This window comes from Erpetoichthys calabaricus, chromosome 3 (genome assembly GCF_900747795.2).
Source record: "Erpetoichthys calabaricus chromosome 3, fErpCal1.3, whole genome shotgun sequence".
NCBI lineage: Eukaryota > Metazoa > Chordata > Cladistia > Polypteriformes > Polypteridae > Erpetoichthys > Erpetoichthys calabaricus.
In genome coordinates, this window is record NC_041396.2 from 197,367,666 (window position 1) to 197,381,619 (window position 13,954).

The window sequence follows — 13,954 nt, forward strand, 5'->3', positions numbered from 1 at the left end:
AAAAATGCGACAAAAAATTTTTTTTTTTTTACATCTTCTTGCCTCCTCTGATCTCGCTTCAGTTTCTCAGACGCATTGAATTTTGTTGTAGCAGCGCAGTTACCAATTTCTTTTGCTACTTCAAACACATTTAATTTAAAACCAGCTACATATTTTCTTCTGATCGAACACTCCTTCTTAGATCAGGGATGCTCTTAGGATAAAGGTGTATGAGGGTGTAAGGTACAAAAAACACAGATCAGTGCAATCGTTGCTTCGGAATAGTTTGGGTGTTACCCTCGTGTGGTCACATAGGCACAATACATAGAATAAAAAAAAGACAGTGTGCTCCAGGGTTACTCTCTCAGGTGGGCGTTAGCATATCATAATCTCTTGGACCAATAGCGTGATTTTTCCACAATCGACTTATAAGACTGACATTATAAAATACCAGAAATTATACAGTAAAATCAAGTCCCGACTTATCCCCGGGAGAACGTATCTGCGAGTATATACAGTAATAACAATGGTAACGAAAGACAGAACAACTTAAAAGTCACTAGAGTTTTTGTCTTCAAAAAAAAAAAACACTTGAAAGGACAAACAAAAGAAACAACAACTTGAGAGTAGAACTGTGAACAATCCCAATGGAAGCTTCAGATGAGCTGGGAAAAAAAAAGAAAAAGACTGACCCATTATCTTTAATCCTATCTTTCATGACTGAAAAGAAGGAAGTCCTGGAAAAATAAGAGCCCAAATCTGACAGTGAAAGGCCAGAATTTATTTTCTGGCCAGTCTTTATGCCGAGTAGTCTCAGGTTATTGAGGCATAGGTGGTCCTCCATTTCTGTGAGTTTTGTCTTTAGTGAGTCCATCTAAGTGCCGATCCTGCCAGTCTTCTCGGTGGGGCAGTCTGGCACAGACCTGACTGAGGCAATACTTTTTTGTAGCACCTTGAAGTCATCTATCAAATCATTCATATAGCCCAGAGTTTGGTGTGGTTGGGTCTCAACTTTGATCATTGCAGGTTGCATCAGTTTTTCCCTTTAGGGGTTTACTCATGTTGATGAATATTCTGACAAGAAAGCACAAAAGGCTTTAAGGGATCTTGAGTTCCCTTTTTACCCATCATTGGTTTCCTCTGTGTCCTCAGTATCATGCGAGGTGACAGAGCAAACTGTCACATAGTCAGACAGTAGTATTTGCTGACCACATCATGAAGTGCACTTTAAAAGAATAAATTGAATGCAGCATCCATCCATACATTTTCATAGTTATTCTTAGCTGTTAAGGGTCACTGTATAAGAGAACCCATCTAAGCATCAAGCAGTAAAATAGAGCAGAAGATTTTATCTGGAATCAATTGCAGCACCATTTGCTGTTGATGTGTGCTAATGTTGATACATGACTTTAGGATTTCTCATTTGATCCTATTTCAATTACAAAAAGCTTGGCCAGATATTTTTCATACAGACTAACCAAATAAAAAGTGAAATCTATAATCTTGTTTTTGATTTGCCTCAAATTCTGTTGGGTCGTGGGGTGGGGGGATACCATTGTTACTAATTTAAACTACAAATATAACAATTAAAAGACTTTTTAATAAACAATTTAAAATAACCTGACTCTCATCTCTATAATTATAATAATTTTATGGTACACTAAGTATTTCATTTAATTAAAAGTCTTTGTACATCTGGTACAAAGCATCCATTTATTTATTTTTTTCTCTTTTTATTTAGAGCATTTCAGATTACTGGTGAAAGTCAAATTCTTTTAACTATAAATTCTAACAACAGCTTAGAAGAACTATTATAGCCATTCTTCAATTAATTAAATATAATTCACTTTAAACTAAAAAAGTGGTTTCCCTCATGGGATAAATCCATCCCTGGATTCACTTTAATTGGATAGACAGTTGTGAGCATCAAGTAAATCCAAATTTAGCTGGTGTTCCAGATTTAAATATCTTCATAAAATAGGGCATGGTCCCTGTTTTCTTTATTCCAGGGCTTACTGAGATCAAATGATGGAATTGCAGAGATTGTGGATTTCTATTGTCATTAATTGCTGCTTTCAAATAATCTTACAGCAACATCTAGTGGTCTAATTTCAGGATTCAGAATTTTATTTTCTCAGTTGATTATGAAAGAATTCTCATGCAGTATGTAAAAATATTTCATGTTTTAAGTATTAGACACAAAATAAATTTATTTTGTGTAAAATACCATATACTACACACATGCAATATACAATAGCATAATGTAAAGGCTTTCACTCTTCATTGTAACATGAGACTATAAATAATATTAAAATTAAAGGCAATCTTCATTTAGTAGGTTATTTATTCATCATGCACAGAGAAAGCACTTTGATTGAATGTGACAGCTCTTTGCTTAACTTATATAATATGCATTTATTTCATGGCATTTTTTTTCTATTACTGCACTTTAATGAACGTTAAAGTTGTCATAGTCTTTAGTAAACTATCTATCTTAAGTTTGTTCATTTTTAAATTTTTAAATTACATAGTCTTTAGGTTGCAAAGCATAAAACCAACATAGGACAGGACACCAGTCCATCAATCCCACACACATCCATACACAGTAACACAGTAAGTTCGTGTCTTTAATTAGTGCTGCAAAGTCAGCCTTGAGAATTTCCGACTGTCGGTGCCTTACGTTGTTCACGCCAGCGTGTAATACAACGGATCCAACTGCCCTCTTCTTGTGCTTCTTGTAGGTTGTCGGCGCACGTCTCATAACATCTCGGATACGAACACCAGGAAAACAAGAAACAAAAGATTTCCGATCAGGGCATGCGATATTGAGGTTTCTAACAATCGAATCACCTACCATGATTACATTACCCGGGGTTGAAGGCAAACTGGGGACACGTAGAGGGTCGAACCGGTTCTGGGTCAAGATGCTCGCCTGTGCCGATGGAGGTGTTCTAGCCTTGAACCCCCGCCTGCATAGCTGAAACACGCCAAGGTCTTCGTTGGTGTCGTCGTCACTCCTACGAGGCACGAGGGTGAAGCTTACTTGAGCAGCACAACGCGGGGTTGATGTTACGTCGATTTCAAATGGCGAGGATGGTTTATCCAGCAGCCGAGCCTTCAAATCCCTAAGGTACCTTCATCTGGACAGGAGTTTTTGAATCTGTTTGTTGAGTGCCTGGAGTTCTTCTACGACAACGGCAACGTGATTCATCTCACTGTTGGTCATTGTCTTCTTCTGTTTCCGCTTCATGCCCTAGGAAAAGTTCTCCCGCAGATAAGTCAGACTTGATTTTACAGTATAATTTCTGGTATTTTATAATGTCAGTCGTATAAATTGAATCCGGAAAACTCACGGTATTCGTACAAGGGATTATGATATGCTAACGCCCACCTAAGAGAGTAACCACGGAGCACACTGCCTTTTTTTTCTATGTGGGTGCGGCAATGTGCTGTATCAGCATGTGCTCCTAACCTTTCCCTCTATTGTGCCTACATGACCACACGATAATACCCGTACTATTCCGAAGCGACGTTTGCACTGTTTTGTGTTTTTTGTATCTCACACCCTCATACACCTTTATCGTAACAGCATCCCTTATATGGAGCGTTCGATTAGAAGAAGACATGAAGCTGGTTTTAAATTAAACATCTTGAAGTAGCAAAAGAAATTGGTAACTGCGCTGCTGCAACAAAATTTGATGCGTCTGAGAAACTGATGCAAGATTGGAGGAGGCAAGAAGACGTAAAAAAAAAAAAAAAATTAAGTGTCGCATTTTTGAATGGGCATATAAGTTGGGGTCTGATTTTATGATTGATTTTTTGGGTTTCAAGACCCGACTTATACGTGAGTATATATGGTCACTATTGTTACAAAACTTATTTCTGCATGACCCCACCACATGTACTGGCTACTACTCCAAAAATGAGATGAAAGAATGATACCTTTATTAAACTAGGACAATTAATATGTCAGTGTAGTCTCTGGGCAGACACAAAAATTAAGATGTGCCATAACGGATTATTCTATAATAACCATCATAACAAAGACAGTGTTGTCACCTGATTAATCGTAAATAGAGGGTATGGCACTTTTTAGAACATACTGTAGGTAATAGCTAAGCTGTTCCTAACTTTTTAGAGCTGCCATCTGCCTGACAATCATGCAGAGAAAATTGAGGTGTTCTTCGTGGGGACATACACCTCTGGATTTCCTAGGCAAATGCCACTACTAACACAAAATTAGAACATTAGAACAGTCTAGATGAGAACAGGCCATTCACAAAAGTCCTATCCACTTAATTGTTCTAAAATAACATCAGGTCTAGTTTTGAAAGTCCCTAAAGTCCTACTGTTTACCACACTACTTGGTAGCTTATACCACGTGTCTATGGTTCTCTGTGTAAAGAATGTTTGTGCAAAATTTACCCTTAACAAGTTTCCAATGATACTGCTGTGTTCTTGATGAACGCATTTTAAAATAGCAGTCTCGATCCACTGTAATAATTCACTTCATAATTTTAAACACTTCAATCATGTCACTTCTTAATTTTTGTTTTGCTGAAACTAAAAAGGCTGAGATCCCTGGAATCAGACTAGTTGCTCTTCTATGGACATTTTCTACCACTGCTATGTCCTTTTTGTAGCCTGGAGACCAAAACTGCTAAGAGTACACCACATGAAGCCTCATCAGTGTGTTATAAAGGATGAGCATAACCTCCTTGGACTTGTACTCTACACATCATGCTACATAACCTAACATTTTGCTAGCCTTCTTAATGCCTTGTGAAACCTGTCTGGCAGTTAAATTGACAGTGGAGTGCAGAGGGGAATGAGGCTGTTATGAATTAGCATGATCATTGAATAATCATAAATCATAATCAATAGTGAGGGAAGAATGGAGCAGGAGATTGACAGGCGGATCGGTGCGGCATTCGCAGTGATGCGGGCTCTGCATCAGTCTGTCGTGGTGAAAAAGGAGCTGAGCCATAAGGCAAAGCTCTCAATTTACCAGTCGATCTATGTTCCTACCCTCACCTATGGTCATGAGCTATGAGTAGTGACCGAAAGAACGAGATTGCAAATAGAAGCGGCTGAAATGAGTTTCCTCCGCAGGGTGTCTGGGCTCTCCCTTAAAGATAGGGTGAGAAGCTCAGTCATCCGGGAGGGGCTCAGAGTAGAGCCGCTGCTCCTCTGTATCGAGAGGAGTCAGATAAGGTGGCAGGCATCTGATCAGGATGCCTCCTGGATGCCTCCCTGGTGAGGTGTTCCGGGCACATCCAACCGGGAGGAGGCCCCGGGGAAGACCCAGGACATGTTGGAGGGACTACTGTATGTCTCACGGCTGGCCTGGGAACGCCTTGGGATTCTCCCGGAAGAGCCAGAAGAAGTGGCTGGAGAGAGGGAAGTCTGGGCATCTCTGCTCAAGCTGCTGCCCCCACGACCCGACCTCGGATAAGCGGAAGAGGATGGATGGATTGATGGATGATCATTGAATAAACATATCATTACTTTGTGGTGAATTAAAAAAAGCTTCAAAATACTACATTTGTAAATAGTAACAATAAAGCTATGAAGTCAATAAGAATAGGTGACCTGAAGGTGAGAGAACTAAAATAAGTTATGTTGCTTACATACAGTAAGTAAATAATATACAGTATATACACTGTCAACAAAACAGACAGATTCCACTTATTTCCACCCGTATACTTGAAATAAGGATGCAAAGTAAGCAGTTAGATGTGAGTTGTATACAGATTTGACTCCAAAACAGAACTGACTTGGATGAAACAAAATGGTAGTTTTATGGTTAGGCAAAGCAAGTGAGGTCAGCCGAGTCAGAACCGGAAAGGAGGTCATTTCTGTCGGAGTCAGAAGTGATGTCATCCGGCCCCAGACCGGAAGTGACATCATTGGGTCCGGAACTGGAAGTGACATCATGGCCAGGCGGAATTTCCCATAACTGGTCTGCAGTGGAAAGAGAGAAAGGGTTAGTGCACACCGTCACTCCCTGGTCTGGCATGGAATTACCCTCATTTGAGCCCTTTAGCTGCCTCCAATGCACACATGTGTAACAACACATATACAATGGTCTAAAAACAAACGAGAATGACTAAAATGAAAGAACATTTTAAAAAAAAGAAAACTTCTGACTTGGCAGTCCCAATTACACTGAGGCATTATGCATACATATTGCTGTTGGTATAAAGGAGCCCCAGTAGCTTTTCTTGACACAGTTCTGCTGAATAATTTGTTGCTTGAAAGTCCTCAGTGTTATTGTTTCAGAGAGAGGATGTGCAGCATTGTTCATAATGGCACTTGGGTTTTTTTTTAATTCTCTCCTTTGCTACTACCTACAGGGGTTCCAGAAGACACCCTAGTGCAATTGCAGATCCGTGGCTTAACAATAGGGAGCCCGTTTTAGTTAAATAAATAATTAATTGGTCAGCTTGATCTCTTTGGGTGTGCATGCTCATGCAGCTGCAGGAGGTTGGTGAAGTAATCAGGGCAAGACGCACCTGCACATGAGGGTGCGGTCAGTCTCAGTTGCTTCATCAGCTTTCTGCAGTGCATGATTGAGGGACCGCACCCATGGAGGCATATAAGGGAGAGCTTGCATGAAAAAAGGGGGTGTGAGAAGAGAGAATAGACTGGCCAGAGAGAAAGTGCACTCATGCTGAAATGAGTATGAGTGAGGGAGTGAGGTAGGTGGTCAAGTGAGAATCTCAGGGCTGTAGGAGCCAGAGACTATGGGAGGGGCACTCCTACTGAGTGTTTGCCTCGGAGTACATTTACATTTACATCATTTAGCAGACGCTCTTCTCCAGAGCGACTTACAACAGTGTTTGTTAGTTTTTTTCGCATACCCCTTGGGGTCAGAGCACAGGGTCAGCCATTGTACAGCACCCCCTGGAGCAATTACAGGTTAAGGGCCTTGCTCAAGGGCCCAGCAGAGTAGGATCTCTTTTGGCACTGACGGGGATTCGAACCGGCAACCTTCGGGATACCAGCGCAGATCCTTAGCCTCAGAGCCACCACTCCGCCCAGGAGTAGGAATGACCCAATATGTGGTGTTCCCGTGGACACCAAGGGACTAGTGGCAGGAGATGTATGCAGCTCAGTGTGGCACTCCAGTATTTCCGAAGGCCAGGCAATGGGGACCTAAGCTGGGATTTGAAGGTTGACTGCACCTGTCAGCAAGCATTTCCTCCTCCTGTGAGGTCCAGACAAGATAACAGGAGGAGGCCCCTGATTTGAGAAAGAAGTATTGGGTTCATTTTTTTCTTGGATTGTCTCTGGTTTTATTGGATTTATATATTGGAACTTTTAACCTTCACCTTCACCCTGTGTTTATGGATTATTTATTTATTTATTTACTGAAGATCTGCACTGCACTCTGGCAGTAGTATGCAGGAACATATCAGCTGGTTCCATGCTTTTTGGGATGTGTCCCTGGGCATCCTTCAGATTCAGCAGAGCAGGGTGAGGCAAAGGTTTGCTTCCAGGGCCCTCAAGGCCTCCCTGAGAAGAACAGGTGGATGAGCCCAGGAGGTGACATAACTGAGCCTGCTCTTTTAATTAGCTTGTTAATTGTGCATCTTCTGAAATGATGTTACTGGACCAATGCTCTACAGCACAGAAAATGACACGTGCCATCACACAGTTGTAAAATACGTGAAGGATGTCACTACCCATATTAAAGGATTGCAGTTCCCTAAGGAAAAATAGTCTGCTCTGCCCTTTTTTTTTATAGCCCCTCTGTGATATGAGACCAGTGCAGCCTGTCATTGATTTGGACCCCCAAGTACATGTAGGAGTGCACCACCTCTATATTCACTCCCTGAGGCTCTTTTTGAGGCTCTTTTTATTGAGGCTCTTTGGTACGGCCAAAGCCAAAAAACAGTTCCTTTGTTTGGCTAATGTTAACCCTTTGCGGTCGTTAGGCCAGAAAACTGGCCTTAGTAAAAAGTGCGCTATAGGTCGTCAGGCCACCGCTGGTGGCCCTGCAAGTTTCTGACCAATTTGCACAGTCGCCTGGTCGAGAAAAGTGGCCTGTGTTATTCCTACGTGCTTGAAAAAAATAACTGCTGTAATTATTGGCGTTTTTTCAATAATTAATTACGACTAATGTAGCGTGACGTTGAAAATTAAATACGACTGCAAAGGGTTAAGTTGCAGACAATTCTCTTTGCACCAAGAAACAAAGTTCTCCATCTGATTCGTTTACTCTGTCTCATTCCCCTTATCGATACACCCCATAAATACAGAATCATCTTGATTGGCTTTTATGAATTTAATTGTTTAATGTAATTACTAAATGCTATTTAATGTAGTTATTTGCAAATTACTCCAAATGTCCCTATATTTCTCAATGTCATCTGTTTTAATAAACATTTCCAGTTTCTTTGCACTTATAAATATGTAAAGTGTAAAACTACTTAGCTATGAAAAAAGGGCCTAGAATGTCCTGTACTTTCTAGGGCTTGGCAGGTGCTATAAAATGAAGGTAAGGATGGATAATATGGGTCTATGTGTAGAATAGTGAAATAATAATCAAAGCTAAAAAAGTTAAGCATTGGACTGTGCTTATCTAATGAATTGTGCTGGGTAATGCAGATCTCCTATCAACGTCTATCCAAACTTATACAAGGCATTTTCATTCTTATGCTGTTATTTGGTAACATGCTGGAAGCTTACTGGAACATATTATTCTGAATTTCACAGTCCATCCAAAGTATGCATAATATTTGTACCGAAAAAAAATCTTCTAACCTTTGGTAAAATAAGGTCAGAGCAACTTGTCCTCTTTAAAATTGTTTCCTTTCCTCAGCTTCATATCATTATTATACATGGAGTTTGTGTGCTTGAAAAAAATGGAAATAACAATGTACTGTACATCTTCTCTGAATAATACTCGAAAAAAGTGTTTTTCTTGGCAAGACTTATATATTTTACGATGCAACTAAATTATTCATGCATCCACATTTTGCTGTATTTCAAATTCTTTTACTCTGAGTAGTAAACATCAATGGGTTAATGCGTTGTAATTGTTGTATAACTGCACATTGCATTTAAAAAATACTGTTTGTGATAGTGGACCAATGATAAATATTTTTTTTATTTTTGAAGCTTAATAATTGAGCACAACTCTGTGTCACACAAGATCAATTTTAAAAAGAAAAGGCAAAAAAGTATAACCAGGAAGAATGTTACTCTATATAATAAAGTGCTAAGTTTCAGAGTGTGATCTCAACTGGTTCTAACCCCTGGACTTATCACCCCACTCCTATGGAGCTGCAAATCTACAGCTTAGCACTTCTCAGACTTTGCCTCTCCATCAAAATTACAACTGCTGACTCCATCTCCGTGTGTCAAATGTAAGTGAAAATAAACTCTCAAGAGTGACATCCTAACACCTGCAATAATCACTGATGTGGTTATCTTCTTTGCTTATAGTGAATTGTTGCCTTTATAATGTTTTTTTTCAGTTTTCTCTATTAGCAATTCTATACATAATGCATTCATGTATTTTTAAACTTCTTAATCCAGTTCAGGATTGCAAGGCATTCAAACCTGTCCCGACTGCCAGTGGTGGTCCTGGGTCATTAAGTGTCTCTGTTAATCAAATGTCATGTTAAGCTAAAGTCCAACTCAGCATTCTACAATGGAAGTTTTTATTATTTAATGTATTTATTAATTTATCTGTTTACTTGCCCATTAGGCAAACTGACATGCTTTGCACTATACATGATATCATTTGTTGGGATACTATTTCATATGCTTATATGAGTTTAAAGAAAACAGGGATGAATGCATTTTGTTAGAGGTCTTTTCACTGACCTTTACAGCAAAAGGGTGTGAGAAATAACTCCTAGACAGCCACAACTGACCCTTCTTGGGCTCAGTTCTGGTTAGCAGTTAGAAGCAGTATTGGAAAGATGAGTGCAGAACACTGAAAGACAAGCCTGTCTGTGGCTACAAATTTGAACTGCCTTTTTGATCCAATTATGCGGATCGAGGAAACAGGACTGCATTGTATGGGGAATGGAAAAGTTAGTGCTCGGTCCAATTATTTGCAAATGTACTGCCTATGCCAATAGCTGAATATGTCAAAAACCGTATAAGCCAACATTACTGGGCACAGGGCAGGAAACTACGCTGAACAAGCTCCATACTCATAATACTGTAAACTGGCATGGGATTTTACAGTACACTTAGCATACTAGATCCAAGAGAAGCTAACCACTGCACTACTTTGCTGCCCAAATCTACATACAATGCATTGAGTAATAGGTGTTTTTACTGTGAAGCACAGTCACAAATAGCTTCACTGCTGATTTATAACATATCATATTACCTATTCCACTTTGCAAATAGAGTCTCACCTTGTAGCATTCCTTATGCAATGAACATGCATATTTTTTCTGTGAAAATGAATCACCTTACAATAATACCAACTGCAATCACAATCTGAGTTGCTGCTATTAGACCAAATGCTGTGAATTCTTGAAATGATCTCTCTACTTGTACTGTATAATACTTCAACTATTTGTATTCTGTTTACTTTGCAGTTAAAGGCCTTTAAAATGGCAGACACATACTAGAACTGAAAGCCATCGATTCAATTCACAGGCTTGTGGCAAACCGTTATAAAATGTAGAATTTCATCAGTCTCTGAATTGAAAAGATTGATTTCCTTGTCTTATTGAATGCAATGCAAGATTATCAAGCAAAAGAATTAGCTCTGAGTATGGGGTGTAGTGATCAGGGTGCAAGAAGGAATACTAAAGGGGATCATTTCAGCATAAATAAGGATTCTGAAATGAGTTTAATAAAGCAACAATTAATATGTAAACATGATCTTGATTTAAGTGAAAAAATTTTAAATAAGAAATATAAATATTGCCCCCTTTATAGTTATTATGTGGCAAATAAAGAATTGAGTATGGTAAATTAAAAACTGCAGCTTACAGTATGTGGGTATGTGTGATTCCCTTAGCTGCTTCCTCTCAAGATTTACAGCTAGAAAAATATATACAACAAGCAGTTCCTTCTGGCTAACATACCTTGGCCTCTTGCTATTATTATTTTATTTTCTTAGGTTGGTATCTGTCTCTTGGGTTTAAAAAGAAATGTAATAATGTGAAAGCTTTTATAATATTCTTATTTTTTAAGTAAAAGTATAGGAATGTTTCATCTGTCTTAAATTTGATTTTCTTTTAGAATTTTGTTGGTATTTTGCTTTGATTTGATTATTTCAATTAAAATAAATCCTTTCACATTGGAGGTGGGGAGGTTATGGTATGTTACAATGACACAGAAGAAACTTGTATAATGAGTTATACATTTTTAGCGTGCATGCTGGAAATAAGAAGGAGAAGTAGGTTAGATGTAAGAATTTTGGGGTTTTTTAGGAAAATATTGAAAGAAAAAAACATTTTTTATGCTAACAAAATAAAGGAAATATTTATATAAATACATCTCAACTACAACTGTCAACTACAAGTGATATTGTTATGCTAAAATCAGGATGTGTTCCCTGATTGATTTTTCAATTATTATTTTTAATATTTGTATTATATAAATAATATTGTTATATTCATTATTTAGCATTTATGTATTGTGTATGTACTGTATAGAGGTTTCTTATGTTATTTGTGTTTTGCGGGTGGTACCCTGACATCATTGCTGTTGGGACCTCCCCTGAACCATTAAATTCATTGAGATATGTTGGAGTAATTAGATAGATAGATAGATAGATAGATAGATAGATAGATAGATAGATAGATAGATAGATAGATAGATAGATAGAACTTTAATTGTCCTCTGGGGGAAATTTGGCTTTTTACAATCTCTTTAAATAAATACAAAAATATAGAATGACTGAAAAAGAAAGGAAATTTCTGACTTGGCAGTCACAGTCCTGGTGTGGCATAATGCAGGTGTATTGCTGTTGGCATAAAGGAGCACATGTAGCGTTTCCTGGCTGTGACACCTTGTGTAGAGGGAATTGGGGGAAACCAGCCTACACGCTAGGTGTCTACTGTGCAGGACCGAACGTGACCAGGATTGTGGTGTTTGATAGGGAGACACGGACACAAAATGGTTGGGTTTTGCAAAATAAAGTGTGGTTTTATTTACAGGTACACATAAAGAAAAAGAAAAATAAGATCCTGTGGAAAATATATATCTATACACAATCAAATACTGCAAAGGACATACAAAAACAGTAATGAAATGGAGCCCAAAAATGATGACTATATACAGTATTTACAGTGCTGACTGAAAGTCCCAAACAAAAAAGAAAAATGCACACAAATTAGTGAAACCCATATATTCACAAAAACAAAAATAAAACTGTCTTCCTCCACAATAATCCAAGTCAGGAAGCTGCTCCTCCAAACAGTGTATAGTACAGGGTTTACAAAGAAAAATATTCAAAATACAGAAAAAGAAAAAGTGTATATACAAAAATAAACAGTGCACCATTAACTACAACTCAATAAATAGCTCCACCAAAGCTAATCCAGAGATATTTATACACGAAGAAAGATATTTACGACAGTCAATAAACAAGCCCCAGAGCTTGGTAAACTCCTCATTTAGCGCAATCTAGCCAGAACCAGAGGGCTGGAAATTCCCTTTTGTATTTGATGTCCTTGCGCCGACCAATTAAGCTCTGAAACATCATTCTTCCATGGGCACGTGATGATGTGGAAGCATCTATGAAAAATGGCATTTCCCGCTCTGCAAAATTCCTATAAAAATGCCAACAGCTGACGCACGCACATAGCTATGCCGGCATTTGAGATGCAAACTACACTCTTCTCCTAAAACTGAAAGTAAGCCCTTTTTTCTTCTCCACTGGGTTACCACAACCGGGATCCCCTTTTATAAGCCGGCAGCAGGCCGATACTAAGACGCTTCGCAATTTCTTTTAATCTTCCAGTTAAACAAGGTCACAGGAGGCACAAGTGGGAGACAGACAATGGCATCCCTGCTGGACAATGGCAGAACCGTTCTTCCACTCCTACACAAGACACGCCGCAACGCTCCCCAGAAGCCACTCATATAGTCAGCAAAGACATCCTTAATACTTTTTGTCCTTTTCCTCCTAAAACTACTGCCACTCTTTTTACACTGCAGAGGACACTATCCTACCTATCTTTATTATCCTATCCTAAACTCTATCATTATTTATTCGCTGGTAATGCCTAAGAAGCACATTACCACACTGGCACACTATTGCTGAATGATTCATTCAATGAAATTACTCAGTGTTAGTGTATCAGGGAAAGGATGTGCATCATTGTTCATAATGGCAGTCAGTGTTGTTTTAATTCTCCTCTTTGTTACTACCTCCAGGGGTTTTAGAGTGTGTCCCATAATTGAACCTGCCTTTTTAATTAGCTTGTTGATTCAGTGGACCTCTCTTGTAATGATGTTACCAGCCCAGCACAATACAGTGTAGAAAATCACACTGGTCATCACAGAATTGTAGAAGATGTGAAGGACATCACTACCTACATTAAAGGTTAGCAGTCTCCTACGGATAAAGAGCCTGCTATGCTCTTTCTTATATACTGTAGTTCCTGTGTTATGAGACCATTCCATCCTGTCATTGATGTGGACCCCCAAGTACTTGTAGGAGTGCACCACCTCTAAATGGTGACTCTCTACACAGAGAGGATCTTTTCTCCCAGGAGAAAAGAGGTGATTAAAGAATTAGAAAGGAAAAAAATTGTCAATACCACACGTCAAAACCAAAGATACTAACCAGATATCAAAGTAAAAAAGTCATAGTGGTTTAAACAAAATGGACTCACCTTCTGTGCTCTCATGCAACTCTGTGACCCAAGCTTAACAATACCTGTATTAAAAAACAGTGCTTTTTAACTACAAAAAGTATATTATATGAAAATGAAATCTTACATGTAACTTTTTTTAATAGAAATACAGGTACGAATACAAAATGAAA